This window comes from Dasypus novemcinctus, chromosome X, assembly GCF_030445035.2.
Source record: "Dasypus novemcinctus isolate mDasNov1 chromosome X, mDasNov1.1.hap2, whole genome shotgun sequence".
Classification (NCBI taxonomy): Eukaryota; Metazoa; Chordata; class Mammalia; order Cingulata; family Dasypodidae; genus Dasypus; species Dasypus novemcinctus.
Window position 1 is genome coordinate 162,807,934 of NC_080704.1, and position 14,709 is coordinate 162,822,642.

General features: G+C 39.2%; 1 protein-coding gene across 1 annotated transcript in view; it reads left to right on the plus strand.

The window, feature by feature from the left end:
• The window catches only part of LOC101438175 (melanoma-associated antigen 10-like), a 158,594-nt gene that overhangs the window by 111,125 nt on the left and 32,760 nt on the right, over positions 1-14,709 (plus strand). Inside the window, exon 14 of the mRNA XM_071213154.1 lies at positions 1,957-2,122. The gene's annotated coding sequence lies outside the window, so the exon portion shown is untranslated. The remainder of the gene's footprint in view (positions 1-1,956; positions 2,123-14,709) is intronic.

Genomic DNA, 14,709 nt, shown 5'->3' on the forward strand with positions numbered 1-14,709 from the left:
TATCTAGTAAGAAATTTCTTTCAGAAATATCAATGCTTTTGATTAAGATTGTGATTTTCTTCAGGAATTGTGCAATAAAACAAGTGTATTGAGAGCCAAATATCCAATGAATATTATGTTCAAAAGTTTACAATCTCAGAATTGAGGGAGGTGTTTGAGACCTGTATGTGTTTCTCTTTCTATGAAATTTATTTTATACTTTCATTGATGAAAAAATTAGAGAAGATTATGAAAATGGTAGCATTTTAAGTTTAATAATTTTTCTAATAAATAATACATTAGCTATCCCGCCCCACAGGGACTAATATAATTGAAATTCTGAATTCATTTCATTGAGACAGAAATAGTAAGAGGTAATGGCATATTATGACACCTTAGCTTCTTTTCGGAATCCCTGGGTGACCGGATGGGTTGATGCAACAGTGCCACATTTTAGTTAGAAACAAACATCTCCTTCCTGTTATTTCCTTTCTAAAAAGTTATTCATTTCCACTGTAGTTTGAGTGTCAGAAGTTTAGATATGTAGCTAATGTAAGAGCACATTTGAGTTCTTGCTTGAAGCTTGTACACATAATGGAGATTTAAAGATTGATGTGACACGTTGCTTTGTAAAACAGTGTAGTCCTCTAATGAACCAAATACTTTAAGCATGCAGAAGTGGCTCATTTGAGGTATTTTAGGGCAGAAATGGGTAGATACAGAATGATAACGGTCCTAGTTATGCATTGGTGATGTCAATGGTGTAACTACAACATGGTCCTACTAATTGTTTACTAAATATTGTAGTGATAATCGTTATTAGACCATGTGCCACACTGTTCTGTAGTTATTTATGTGTTTCCTGCCCTCTTAGTGTGAGATTTTCAAGGGCATGGTCCATGTCTCATTTCTTTATTCCTTGGGATGCTAAAGACAGTGTGAGACCTAATGTAGTTGCTTTGTGAAAGCTTGCTATTTACTTTGTAGAGGAAAATAGAACCATAATGATTATTCTCTTTATGATGTCAGATTTTTCAAACTTCAAACTCTACATCAAGGCTACAGTGCTAAAAATTTGCCTCTGCTTCTTTCCCCATGCTTTATTTTCTCTTCCTAGTAGATGCATACCCTTGACTTCAGCGGTGGTTTCCATCGTATTCTAAACTGCTGACACTTGGGGGAAAGGAGCATTAATGTACATCCTTTTACTGTTTAACATCACTCTATACTGGGATGATATCTGAGGGCAGTTGTAAGATGGATGATATTTAGATCTGCGTCCTTCATTAGAAAGACGTGTGAAAGCAACCTGTTGGCAGTGCACTCATTTCTCCCAGATCCTTCTGATCCTCAGAACCCAAATCTGCAGGTTAGTTAGGGCTTGAGCTCTACCCTCCCTAATGCATATGAAATTGATTTCCTGCCCAAATTCCATTTTGTTACTTCCTAAAGCAAATATTTGCTGTGCCTTAGAATATAATTCTATACTTCATAATACAAGGACTCATGATGGGGTTGCGAGTGGGTAAAGTTTTTACTTGTTCCAATAGCTGAAAATCTTATTTTTGGCTATTTGAATACTAACACGGGCTGTTTGTTATAAATTCTCGCATGAGACTCTTTGCCTGCAGTCCTTTCTTTGCTATTCTTCTGGGGCCATTGGCATTGTGTAGCACCAGGTGATCACCCCTCCATCCTTATAACCCTCCTGATTTATCTATCAAATAGCACTGTTGGTAATTCAACAGAGATGATGCCTGGATTCTAGAACTTACCTGTCCAAATGAAAGTATTCATCTTATCTTAAAGATCCTGCTATTGCCCCAAATATGTTCAGAATTCTTCTTGCTTTTAGAGGCAGCTATCTAGCCTAAAAGAGAACTTTTTTATTGTAATGTTAAACGGTATGTTGGACTGAGAACATTATTACCTACCTGATTCATTGTGTTTTGTTGAATCACTGTTAAATATTTCCAGATATCAAAAATGGGCCCACAGAAGTTGCCACCATTGAGAAGAAACAAACAAGCCAACAAAACTCTCAGACTCTGAAAGTTCATCCAGATGAGAGATAAGCATGTGTTGGAGTTCTGACGGTATCCCAGCAATCACTACATGGTTTCCTAAGGAGACTAATTTGAAGGTAAAAGCAATAATTTCAGTAATTGAATAGCAGAGAAGAAGGAACCTGGGACACCAGGAAAACTGTGGCATGCCCTGTATAACTGGTTTATTGAATAGGCTGGACTCAGCAGAATGAAATCATGAAATCACTTTAATTTCTCACAATAGTGACTTTCAAGCCCATTCCATAAGAGCTCCCTTCCTTTTTCCGGACCATACCTGTGGCAGATCCCATAGCTTTTCTCAGTCACTTTGAGTTTTTAATTAACAGACACAATTCTACGTATTAAAAAGGCCAGTCTGATTAAAAACATGCAAACAAACAAAAAACCAGAACTCGAGTCTCTTTCAATTTAAAGCTTCTTTCCTCTCTTTCATCTCCTGGCCTAGACTCAGAAGCATTCAGTGGGGAGAGTAGAGCTGTTTTAGGTTAGAAAGCAGACTCTGGGATGGAGATTAGTGAGCAGGAAGTTTATTAAGGAGGGCTCATGGGATCAACACCTGTGGACAGGAAGGGAGGGGAAAGAAGCAAGATTGTGTGGAGGTAGACGTTGAGCTACAGTGCATCTCAGCGGATATCTTGGTCAGCTTTTGGGGGAGCTCTGAAGCTGGATAACCCTTTGGAGTTGTGCTGAGAGGGGTGAGGGGACCAGGCCTTTATACCCTGCATCGATCAGTCCTCGGATGATGGCCACCCTTAGAAGGGGACATGACATTGGGCAAGGTGTCTTTCTTCAGCTGAGGCAACCCTCATAAGGGGGCTGAGAGCTGAGGGCTGTCAACTGGCTGTCCACCAGCTGATGGGGAAGGATGTTCATTCCTGAAGAGAGGTCTGGGCAGCAGATCACAGAGTCCATCAAAAGGGCAGTCTGTCTTTTCTCTATTCCTTTCAGCTCTTGCCCTCCTCTGCTCCCATCAATTATGCTACAGCTGGTTTCACTTGGGACCACCAGGTAGGATGGACGAGACTGGCAAGACCTTGCTTGACTGGTGCAGGGTTATTTTTGCATTGGCATGCTCTGGGTGTGGCATATGCTCCAATACAGACTCTTTTTCTTGTGAGGTACTTTTAATGGTTCTTTGGATTCACTCCCCCTCTCATGGGAACATCTTATTGTACCATTTCTACTATGGGCAATATAGCCTCTGAATTGAACTCTTTTCATTCCCCCTGCTCCTTACCTTCTGCTTCTGGCAGCACAACTGACGCACACTTTCTCTTGCCAGATACCACCCTGGCAGGCAGATCTCTTAGGCTGGGCACTTTCAAGGTAACTCATGCTCAAAACACTTTGCCTTCCAAACTCTGCATCATGTCAGCTGCTTCCCCTACCCCAGCCCAGTCTTTGCACTCTACCCTACCTTGTATTTCATCTTTAGATGGCCAGATGATAGCAGGGATCAGTTTTGTGTTCTCCAAACCCCAAGGGGCTCATGTCATGTTCTTCAGGTGGTTTTCTTGAAGTCTCCCTTCTTGGCCTGAAACTACCACCTTCCTGGTTCTGGTCACTGTGCTTAGAGTAGCATAGGGTGAGATTTACTTTAGAATTGTCAATGCATTAGATTCTAATGAGCTGTCAGTTAGGTGAAGCCCCTGAAAGTATTGAGAGGACATGAAATCTTAGTGCATTTCTTAAATAATTGGACACCATCACCCTCAGAGGCATCTTTCTCTGCAGACCAGGGTTTGTGAGTGCTTGCTTTGTAGCAATAGGGATAAGGCTGCAGGCTTAGCATCTCACCAACAGGAACTTGTATTTTGCCATCCTTTTCCAATAGGAGGTCTAGGCTGGCCTGGCTTTGTATGTGTGTGAAGTAGGTGCTGATTTTAGTGTGTGATTTCGGTATTACTGAAAGCACCTGGAGGGAGTGGCAATGGCCATAATTGATCAATATATGATCAATGGGGACTTGAGTTGGTGGGGACAGGTGGGTGGTTGGACCTTATGGATATTTTGTCATAACTGTGACAGTACAAATTGTTTGAGAACTCCTAATATAATCAAATATGCCCTGTAATGTCAGATGATTTGGGTTTAATGCATGTCAGTCTACTTTTTGCCACATGATTTCCCTGAGACACATTTTTTTTACATCTATACAACCAAATCAGTAATAGTGGCTCTATTAGACTCATAAGTATATTTTGAGGACCAAATGTAATGACATGTGAAATTAATAGAGTACCAATACAAAAAGAAATATCATTATATATGCTTAGAGTATTTGAACCTGTTCTGCACTAAGGATTGAAAAGAAGTCTCTTATCTGTTCTGTCACACTTTCTTAAAGTTATTCTGGCTAAAATGTAAAAACTCTGATGGTTGTATAGTTATACAGACTCTGACCAAATTGAAAGAAAATTCTTTAAATAGGGTAATTTTTCAGGATGGTATAGAAGCCGCAAGTGGTAACCAGCGGCATAATTTGCAACTAATAAGACCCTGCATTATCTTCAAAAGTTACTTATTTGGAGCAGTGCTCCTGGAAATCTAATTTGAGATCATTTAAATGTCAGTAAATTAAGGGGTCCAGATGATTAAATATAGTGTACAGATATTAAAAGCTGCAGGGATGAAGGGCAAGAACATTATTCTCATTCTGATTAAGAATCACTACAGAATTCTTTTTTTAGGGTAGGAGATGTTAAAAGCTACACCTTTTATTATACACTTTGAAAAAATTCAATAGTGGATAGGAAGTGCACAAAGATGGGGGAATGACACATTGTGATATCCTTAAGTTCTCTGAGCACTTTCCCTTGCCTTTTTTTAAAATTTATTTTTTATTATATTTTTTGAAGATACATAGATCACAAAAAATATTACATTAAAAATATAAGAGGGTACTCACCAAATGCAATGGATGTGTCGTGATGATGGGGGAGAGTGTTGCTGTGGGGGGAGTGGTGGGGTGGGGGCGGTGGGGGTGAATGGGGACCTCATATTTTTTTTAATGTAATATTTTTAAAAAATGAATTAAAAAAATTAAAATATATTACTAAGACAAAAAAAAAACTTCACTCTGACACACACACACACACACACACACAAATATAAGAGGTTCCTATATACCCCTCACCCCACCCCATGCACTCCTCTCACCTCAACCACCTCTTTCATCATTGTGGCACATTCATTGCATCTGGTGAACACATTTTTGGAGCACTGCTGCAATGCATGGATTATAGTTTATATTGTAGTTTACACTCTCCCCCAGTACATCCAGTGGGTTAAGGCAGGTTATATAATGTCTAGTATCTGTCCCTGCAATATCATTTAGGATATCTCCAAGTCCCAAAAATGCCCCCACATCACATCTCTTCTTCCCTTTCCCTGCCCTCAGCAACCAATGTGGCCACCTTCTCCACATCAATGCTACAATTTCTTCCATTACTAGTCACAATAGTTCTATAGTAAAATACTAGTAAGTCCACTCTAATCCATATTCTATTCCTCCTTCCTGTGGATCCTGGGATGGTGTTGTCCACTCTACCACTATATTGAAAGGGGAATTAGATTCCACATGGTTGATGGATGTGATTCTCCTGCTTACAGTTGTAGGCACTCTCGGTTCCCTGGTGTGGTGGTTGACCATCTTGCACCCTTCAGTACCTCAGCTGGTAGAGTGGAGGACTGTAGACTGTGCATGTTTGGACATTCCTTTGCCTTTAAAGTAATATCCACCAAAAACTAAGTTGTAGAAGGTTGTTGGAAAATTCTTGAGATTTGCAGCTATCACCGCAGTTCCAAGATTCCCTTGTGGCCACATTAAATTCAAGTTCAAAACCTTTTTTGAATTGTTAATATATCCTAGAAAACAGGAAGAGAGAGGGGAAAAGAACCTGCAGTAGAATGAGGTGTGACCATTTTGGGTTTTTTTCATTCTAGGGAAAATGTTTTTGAGCTTTAGTGAGTTTAATAATCATCTGGAGAGCTTGTAAGAATGCAGATTCTCAGCAATCCTCCCCAGAGCTTCTGATTCCATACGTCTTGGGCAGAGTCCTGGAATCCGAATTGCTACCAAGAACCCAAGGTATTTCTGAGTCACACCCTATGAAACACTTATCTGGAGGGAGCAGCAGATGTACCAAGATTGTGGTAAAATAGTTACAGACTCTGGAGGGAATATGGGGAAAGGGCAGATGACTTGTGATTTGTGAAATTTAGGAACGTCTGCAGAAGGAAGTATAGTTTGAGCTGGACTATGAAGAATGGTGAGGTGGGGATAGGAAGAGTGGGCAAGAATGGGATAAGAGGCATTCCCGATGAAGGGTCAGCACTCCAAAAGTTAGGTATGTAAAAGTGTATGGGGAATGGCAAATAATCTGATATAGCTGGATTGTAAAATGCCTGTAGGGTTGTAGTGGGACATAAAGTAAGAAAAGGAAATTAAGAATAGACTGTGGCATTCTTTGAAGGAGTCTGACTTCATTTTAGAAGCAACAAGAGCCCTTGAGTTCTTTTAAGGAGGAACATGGCATTACTACCCATACTTTCCCAAAGAATTCATTAATTCATCACAACAAACCTTTATAATTGGTGGTATTAACTGCGTTTTACAGATGAAGAAAATGGGGCTTAGAGAAGTGAAGTCCCTTGCCTAAGGTCCTGTAGCCAGAAACTAGCATAGTCTGGATTCTAACACAGGTTTCTAACCCTAGTCATTGGGTGATTATTTTGGTAATAAGTAAGAAACAATGCAGTGCAAATATGATGAACCAGGGGCTTGGCACGTTATCCAGGTCAGCTGCCTTGGTAGGGATTTCATACTTCAAAAGATATCAAAAGGGAGTTCAAAAAGGAAGTAGGGCATGGCTGTTGTTTTTTTTCAGTTGAGGGGTACCCAAGGCTTTCTCTGTATAATCTCATCACCCTGTAACCAGCCTACCGTCCTTCCACACTCCTTTCCCATCCCAGAGAGGAAGCATCCTTTCTTGTTGGGAGTACAGCTCAGTCAATCTATTGATCATGTGCTGAGAGAGGTATAGTGCAGGGGTGAAGGCTCTAAGGCTGGAAGTTGCAGCAAATGTTTTGGTCCTGCATGCTGGTGGGGTGTCAAGGAGAAATGTTCAGAAGTGTATGTAGGGTGAGAGGAAAGTGGATATGAGAGCAAAGAGATTCTAACATGTTGCTGTGTGCTGTGTCTATGGGCCTCCTTTAAAAAATTTCAAGACATGAATAAAAAAAGGCACTTTTAAGTGCCTTTGGCTGTCAAACTGCATTTTTTGTTCTTGTTATATTTCTCAAATCCTTTTATTCTAGTATAGCCGCCTTTCATGCCATTAGTTTGTTGGAAAAACTAGATTATTTGTCTCTAGAGAATAATCAGCATTCTAGATTTATCTGTTTCCTCCTCCTGGTGCCATTTAATTTGGCACCCCATATTTCCTGTAAATTGAAAGTTAAATACAGAGACTTGATTGGATTATGGTTCAAGTTTTTTGGCAGGGATATTTCATAAGGGTTGTAGTGGACTGAATTGATAACCCAGTTTGGACAAGTGCGTAGTACTGGTCCACATTCTGGTGGGTGCAAACACATTGTAAATAGGATCTCTTGAAGGTGTTACTTCAGTTAAGGTATAGCCCAACTGAATCAGGGTGGGTTTTAATCTGGATTGCCAGAGTTCTTTATAAGCAGAATACAGTTCAGACACACAGAGAGAATGCCATGGGAAGGAGCTGGAAACTAATGGAACTGGAGAAGAAAGCAGAAGACATTGCTGTGTGCACTGCCTTGCGGCAGAGAAGCCAAGGACGAAGGTTCATTGGCAACCAGTCACAGAGCACTTTGGGGCTTTGGGGAGAAAGTATTTGTCTTGCTGGTGCCTCAAATTTGGACTTCTCCATTATATTCAGTGTGGTGAGGCACAAAAAACTATGATAAACTCTTTGTTTATAAGTGGTATTTTTGACTGGTAGTCTTCATTGTAGGGCAATTATTAAGTGACAAGTTATCAGTATCTGTCACTCCAGAGAGAAAGCTTTATTTCTTCCTAGGAGATGTAAAATTGGCTAACAGCATTTTGGGAGCCAAGCAGGGGAAGGGAGCTGTAGTGGTTCTTGCCACATTATTTTGACTTTCACTTAAGTCCTCTGTTTTCAGCCTGGGGGCCTAAGGTGTTCGATTTCCTTTCTTCCTAGATAGGACAGGGGCTGCCTGGCTTTGCAGAGAAAGAAAGGAAATCTGTGCATTTATCTACTTCTTTTGTAGGTTTTCAGCCTTAGAGCTTACCTCCCCAAAACTTTGCCTTCCCCTGCCACTCTTCTTCCACAAATATTTACTGAGTGGCTAGGATGTTACAGACTTGGCCATCCACTGAGAATAAAATGATGGATAAAGACAAGTGCAGTCCTTGCCCTTGTGAAGAGACCTTAATTAACCACAGAAATAAATGTAAAGTTATAGCTGTGACAAGTGCTAAGAAGAAAAAGTATGAGATGAAAATAAAAATAATAATGATGATGATAACAATAGTAGCTAATAGCCTATATCACTCCTTGTACTATACTGTTGCAGAATTAGGGAGAGATTTGACCTACTTAGGAATTTCTGAAGCTTTAGCTGATATCTGAAAGAAGAGAAGGAGTTACTTAAGTGACAGGTAGGGTGGGAAAGTAGACAGCCTGAAGGAAAAGAGAACAACTTACCCCAAATACCTGTGGTAGGAAGAAGTCTAGAGAGACCTGAAAGTAGGCCAGTGTGACTGGAGTGGAGTGAGAGAAAAGCTCCTTACCGCTGTTTGTGATTACGCTAATATTCATCAATAAAGTTGTAAATTTAAAGTCAAGCTTTACTTTAAGCCTTTAAGTTCAACTTAAAACCTTGTTCTATTTATAAATCTATTATTTCTGTATAAAAATTAAAAAAATAACATTCATGTGTTCTTTCATTAACATTTAATAGATTTCCCCCTTCAATTTCTACCCAAATGCATTTAGAAATTTAATAAATTTTTTGTAAATGCATCAAATGCTCAATAGGGCATTCTTACAAACCTAACAAGCAAAATGTTTCTAAACCTTTTAGTAGTGCTTATAAATCCAATAAACCCAAATTAGAAAGGTAATTAATCAGATTCTGGTTAGCATTCAAAACTTGCAGATGAATGTAACAAAATTTTCTTATCCTTTTATTTAGTCTAATGATAATGAAATATTTTGAATAAAATTTATAATTTTAGAATCTCTAACAGATCAGTTTCTATTATCTAATTACAAATACCATGAATTACAGATACATACACAGATTATCATGATAATTCAAAATGTATTTTTAAACTGAAAACAAAAGTTATTACTATGGGTTTGATTTGCTTCAATAATTTTGCTATATGTTTATTTCTATAACTTACTGGCTTTTTGTGTTGCCAGATTTAGCCAATAAAATATAAAATGCCCAGTTACACTTGAATGTCAGATAAGCAATGAAAATTTTTTAGAAGCTGAAATTCAAATTTGACTGAGTATCCTATATTTTATCTGGTAAGCTTACTGGGTTTGCAAAATCACTTATCCAACTAGGAGAGAAGAGTTACTATCTTGTTTAAGGATTTGTAGCCATAATATGATTACAAATTAGGGCTTTAGTCAGGAATTAGAGACCTAGGTGCTACTTCTTGGATGATTCTAACCAAACCACAGTTTAACATGCTAAACTCCTTCTCATTACTTGAGTTTGGTCTTCTGTGTCAGTAGTAATTCCAAGTCCATTGCATTTTAGTTGGAATATAGTTTTGCAGCTCTAGATATCATGGAATCTTTTATCGTCTTCCAGGCATTATCATCAGCTAATTTTTTTCATTAAAAATTTTAAACCGAAGTATATCATGCATACATGAACATATGCAACAAACAATGAGTGTACAGTAAAAATTGTGAACTTAGAAAAAATGCATAGCATACAGGACTCCCATAACCATTACCTAATTTTTTTTGTAACTAGTTTCAACTTTTTATCACATGATTTGAGTAGATGGAATCGTATGTCTCGAGTTGATGAAATTCTGTACTACTAGCTCCTCTCCCTAATTTGACCATGCAGGACCTAGTATATTCAAATATGTACCCAAATTTAAGCATGTTCTTCATCTCAATCTGCATTCCTGTAGGCATGTACCCACTGTAAACAGAATCTCTTAAAGATATTTTTAGTTAAGGTGTGACCCAACTGAATAAATTTGGTTCTTAATCTGGATTACTGAAAACTTTATAAAGAGAAAGAAACTGGGAGCCAGAGTTAAGAGAAAGCCACAGGGAGGATCCAGAAGCAGGAAGTCATTGGAACAGGAAGAGAAAGGAGTAGGCACCAACATGTGCATTGCTATATGACAGAAAAATACCAGAATATTATAGGCTTTGGGGAGAAAGTATCACCTTGCCTCGATTTTGAACATCTCCTAGTCTCAAAACTATAAGTCAATAAATCCCCATTGTTAAAGCAAACCCATTGTGTGATATTTGTCATAGTAGCACAGACGACTAAGAAAGGATATTGGAATAATTTTTCCCCCTAAGAGCAATAGGGAACCACCCAAGGGTTTAAACAACTGGTTGACATGACCAGATGTTTGTTTTGAAAAAAATAAAACAAAACTCTGGTTGCTGTAGAGAAAATAGGAGGGGTCTGAAATGAATGACAGAGACCAGTTAATAGGCTTTTGCATTAGAGGAGCAGAGAGATGATGAACTAGGTTGATCCTGACAGTGATTGAGAAAACATAGCAAATTTGAGCTATTTAGTGGGCAAAATCAAGAGGACATGGTCTTGGATTGAATATAATCAGAAGGGAAAGGGAGGTGTCAGTTCCCAGGTAGCTATCTGCCATGGGCAACTGGAAGAAGGTTGACACCACTCACCAGGACAGGAAACAAAGGAGGAGAAAGAGAGCAGTTTTTGTTGTTGTTGATAATAGTTGTTGCTTTTTATTTCCTCTGTTTTATTTTTAGCAAGAGAGGAGACAGACAATGAGTCTGGTCTGGACAAACTGAATTGAAGATGTATATGGGGCATACAAGTGGAGATGTTCAGCAAACATCTGGAAATGCCTTTCTAGGTCAACTTTTTGTTTTCAAATATGATAATAGAATGTAGAACTTTCCACAGTTAACAGAAGTTCAATTTGTGTTTTCAAATACTTTCTACCATGGCCATGTTTCACAAAAGAAACTTGTAATGTGCAATAGGCTCAAAATAAATTTCAGCATTAGAGCTTCTGTTCAGTCCATGGCTATACTGACTTCTTGTTGTTTGGGGATGGTATTTAAAAAATGCTACTGCACCAGCAGATTCAGTGTTATGTCCCTATTTTGGAAATGATGCATATTTATTTGAACCAACATTCAGAAAGTACTCTTTGTTTACCTGACTTAATTTCACTTTGAGTTTTGTGCCTTGTTACTCTGTTTAATGATGCTGAGCTATTTAGAAGCAGTAGGTAAATAATAAATCTTTAGACTTGGATGGTCTGTTTACAGTCAATTGATTTCTACCTTCAGGAGATAGGAAATTAATGAACTCTATCCTTTCTGTGACAACACGTTTTTCTCAGTTCTTTTCAAGTTGTGAAGAATATCTGTATCTCTTTTAATTAGCCAGGACATCCTAATGATGTTTTAACTTAGGGAATTCCTGGTCTTCAAATCATGGATTTGCAGTTTGTATGCTTTACTGGTTTGCTTTACATAGATAGTGGCTTGAGTAACATTTTGGTCTGTTTCTCACTTTGGTTTTCCAAGCCCAGGCATCTTTTATTTTCATTCAGAATATGCGGTTGGAGCTGTTCATGGATGCTTCCTTCCTTCCTTCCTTTCTTCCTTCCTTCTTCCTTCTTCCTTCCTCCTTCCTTCCTTCCATCCCTCTCTCCCTTCTTTTTTCTCTTTCCCTCCCTCCCTCCCTCCCTTCCTTCCTTTCTTTCTCTTACTTTCCTTTCTCTCTTTCATTCTCTCTTTCATCTAGGAACTCTTAGTATATTTACAAGGGTAGAAGCCTAAAAATAGCATTTCTCCAATGAACTTTTATAAAGCTATGCTAATTATTTTGATTTCTCTTCAGCTGTGTTAAACCATTCATCTGTTCTATTCAAACCATTTTTTCTGATTACTGAAAATGAGAATATAATTATTATTTATTAACTACCAGCAGTACTTTTTCTGGATAAAAATATTGCTATTTCTATACAATGCAATTTTTGACTGATTAATTAGAGTGTATGCTCATATTATCAAGCATGTTTAGTTCTATATTTGGAAAAAGAACAAGAACAATTTTAGACTTCTTAATGTGTAAATTATTTGTGTGCCTGATCCCATTGCTAGTCTGGAACTTTACAGAACATCTTGAGAATAAATTGTTCACTAATAATAGATGATGAGTAACTCTAGGTAATCAATGCCTGGTACTCTGACCTCTCATTTCCAAATGGTGAATGGTTAGCAGAAAGTAAAACATAAGCCATGGTGGCATTAAGGAGTTAATCAAATTAGGAGTGGAATTGATTCTAGGAACCAATAGAAGACAAGAATCCTTTCCAACCTTGTGGTTAGATTTTGGAGTGCAGGGTAGGCTAGGGCAGAGTCAAGAGTAGGATGGTGCCACCAAAATTTCAATAAAAGGAGAGGATTGTAGGAAGATGGTGGAGTAGGAAGCTCTAGGATTCAGTCCTTCTACCTGAACAACTATTAATTAGGCAGAAACTGTCTGAAACAACTATTTTGAAACAGCAGAGGCCAATAGAACACTGTACTGTATCCAAGGAAGAGCAGAAGGAAGAGGCTGTAAATTATGGTAAAGATGAATAAATTTTTCTCTTTGGTAGCTACCAGTGCCCACTCCCCACTCTTATGGCAGGTTGCCATGGGTCCAGCCCCTGGATAGCTCACAGGTAACAGAAAGGGACATCAAAATCCTTCTCCTCAAGATGGGGTATGGGCAAGGCTGATTCCTGGTCATGGCTTTTGATTATGAATTCATATAGCTTGAGACCTGGCTCTGAGGGTAGCTATTGTTCCAACCTGCCTTGGACAATGGTGGTAGTGGAGGAGACTTAAAGATGCAGTGCTTCCTCAGGGCTTCAGGGAACAAGTTCAAAGTCTGCATTGACTGGACTGGTCATGAAAGCTCAGCTTTGGGGAGCCATGGAAGATGCTCCGGGAACCTTTCTGATCCCCATCCATAGAGCACTTTAGAGCCAGTCAATTCCCCCTTTAGGGATCCTGGCCCTGTTTTGTCTGGGAAGCACTGACTTGGGAAAGTCTTCTCTGGCCTGCCCCTCTCCCCAGAATTTACCCTTTAGGTAAAAGCAGCTAAAGACAATGTAAGAAACTATAGAGGCTGACAGAGCAGGGCAAAGGCCAGAATGCAATATACCAGAAATGGGTTACCTTTTACGATGGGAATTTATTAGTTTAAAACCTTAGATTTTTTTAGGTTGAATAAATGTCCAAATGAAGGCCTCATCAGGCAATGGTTTCTCCCTGAAGACTGGCTGCTCATGATCCTGGACTCCTCTTTCACATGGTAGGGCAAATGGCAGTATCTGCTGGGGTTCTCTCTCCTCCTCCAGACTTCTTTGTTTTCAACTTCCTGCTTCATAAATTTCTCTCTGCTTCTGTGTTCTGTTGATTTCAGCTTCTGGCTTCTGGGACTTTCTCCCTCAGTTTCTGGGAAGTTCTATCTGTGTTTCTCTCTCTATTAATTAGGTTTATAAAGGACTCTGGTAAGAGGATTAAGACCTACCCTGGGTCATGCCCTACTAAAGTAAACTAATCAAAAGAAGTTCCCACCTACAATAGTTTTACACCCACAGAAAAGGATTAGCTCTAGGGACATGATTTTCTGGTGTCCATAAAAGTCTCAAACTACCACATTCTACCCTCTGAACCAAAAAAAAAAGACATGTTCCTTCCATATACCAATATAATTCATCCCATCACAATATTATCTCAAAGCCTTAAATCCTTTTAGTAACAATATTAAGTACAAAGTCTCATCAGAATTGCGTATGTGTATCATCTTTGCTGGGGCAAAATTCCCCTCTGGCTGTAGACTTGAGAAACTTAGACTGTTATCTGCTTCTAATATACAAAGGAGGGGCAACCATAGTATATATATATTTTCATAGGGAGAAATTTGAAGGAAAACAGTGGTCATGGTCTCAGACACTACTAAAACCCTGCAGGGCATCCTTCATTAGATTTCAAAGTCTAACAGTTATCTATAGAATGGTGTCTTGTTCTCAGGGCTTCGTGGAGCAACAGCCCCACCCTTTCCAAGGGCTTGCCCAGTGGCCATATTTTGTGGTCCACCATCATCACCTGGGTGGTACCTGACTTCAAAAATGCTGGGGTGGCAGTCAGACTCACCCCAATCTCTGGGGCACAGGCTCAAACACCTTAGAACAGTGGGGGGGGGGGGGGCCAGATCCTCCAAATCCCTGGGAAATGTGACTCACCTTCTCTGAAGTCTGGGGTCGTATGACTCTTCCTGAAAAACAGGACACAAGGCCCACCCTCTTCAAGTGCTGGAGCATACTTACCCATTCCTCACACATGGATAGGCTTGCTTTCCTGGCCAAGAAGATGTCTCCGGTCTAGACCTCAGCTTC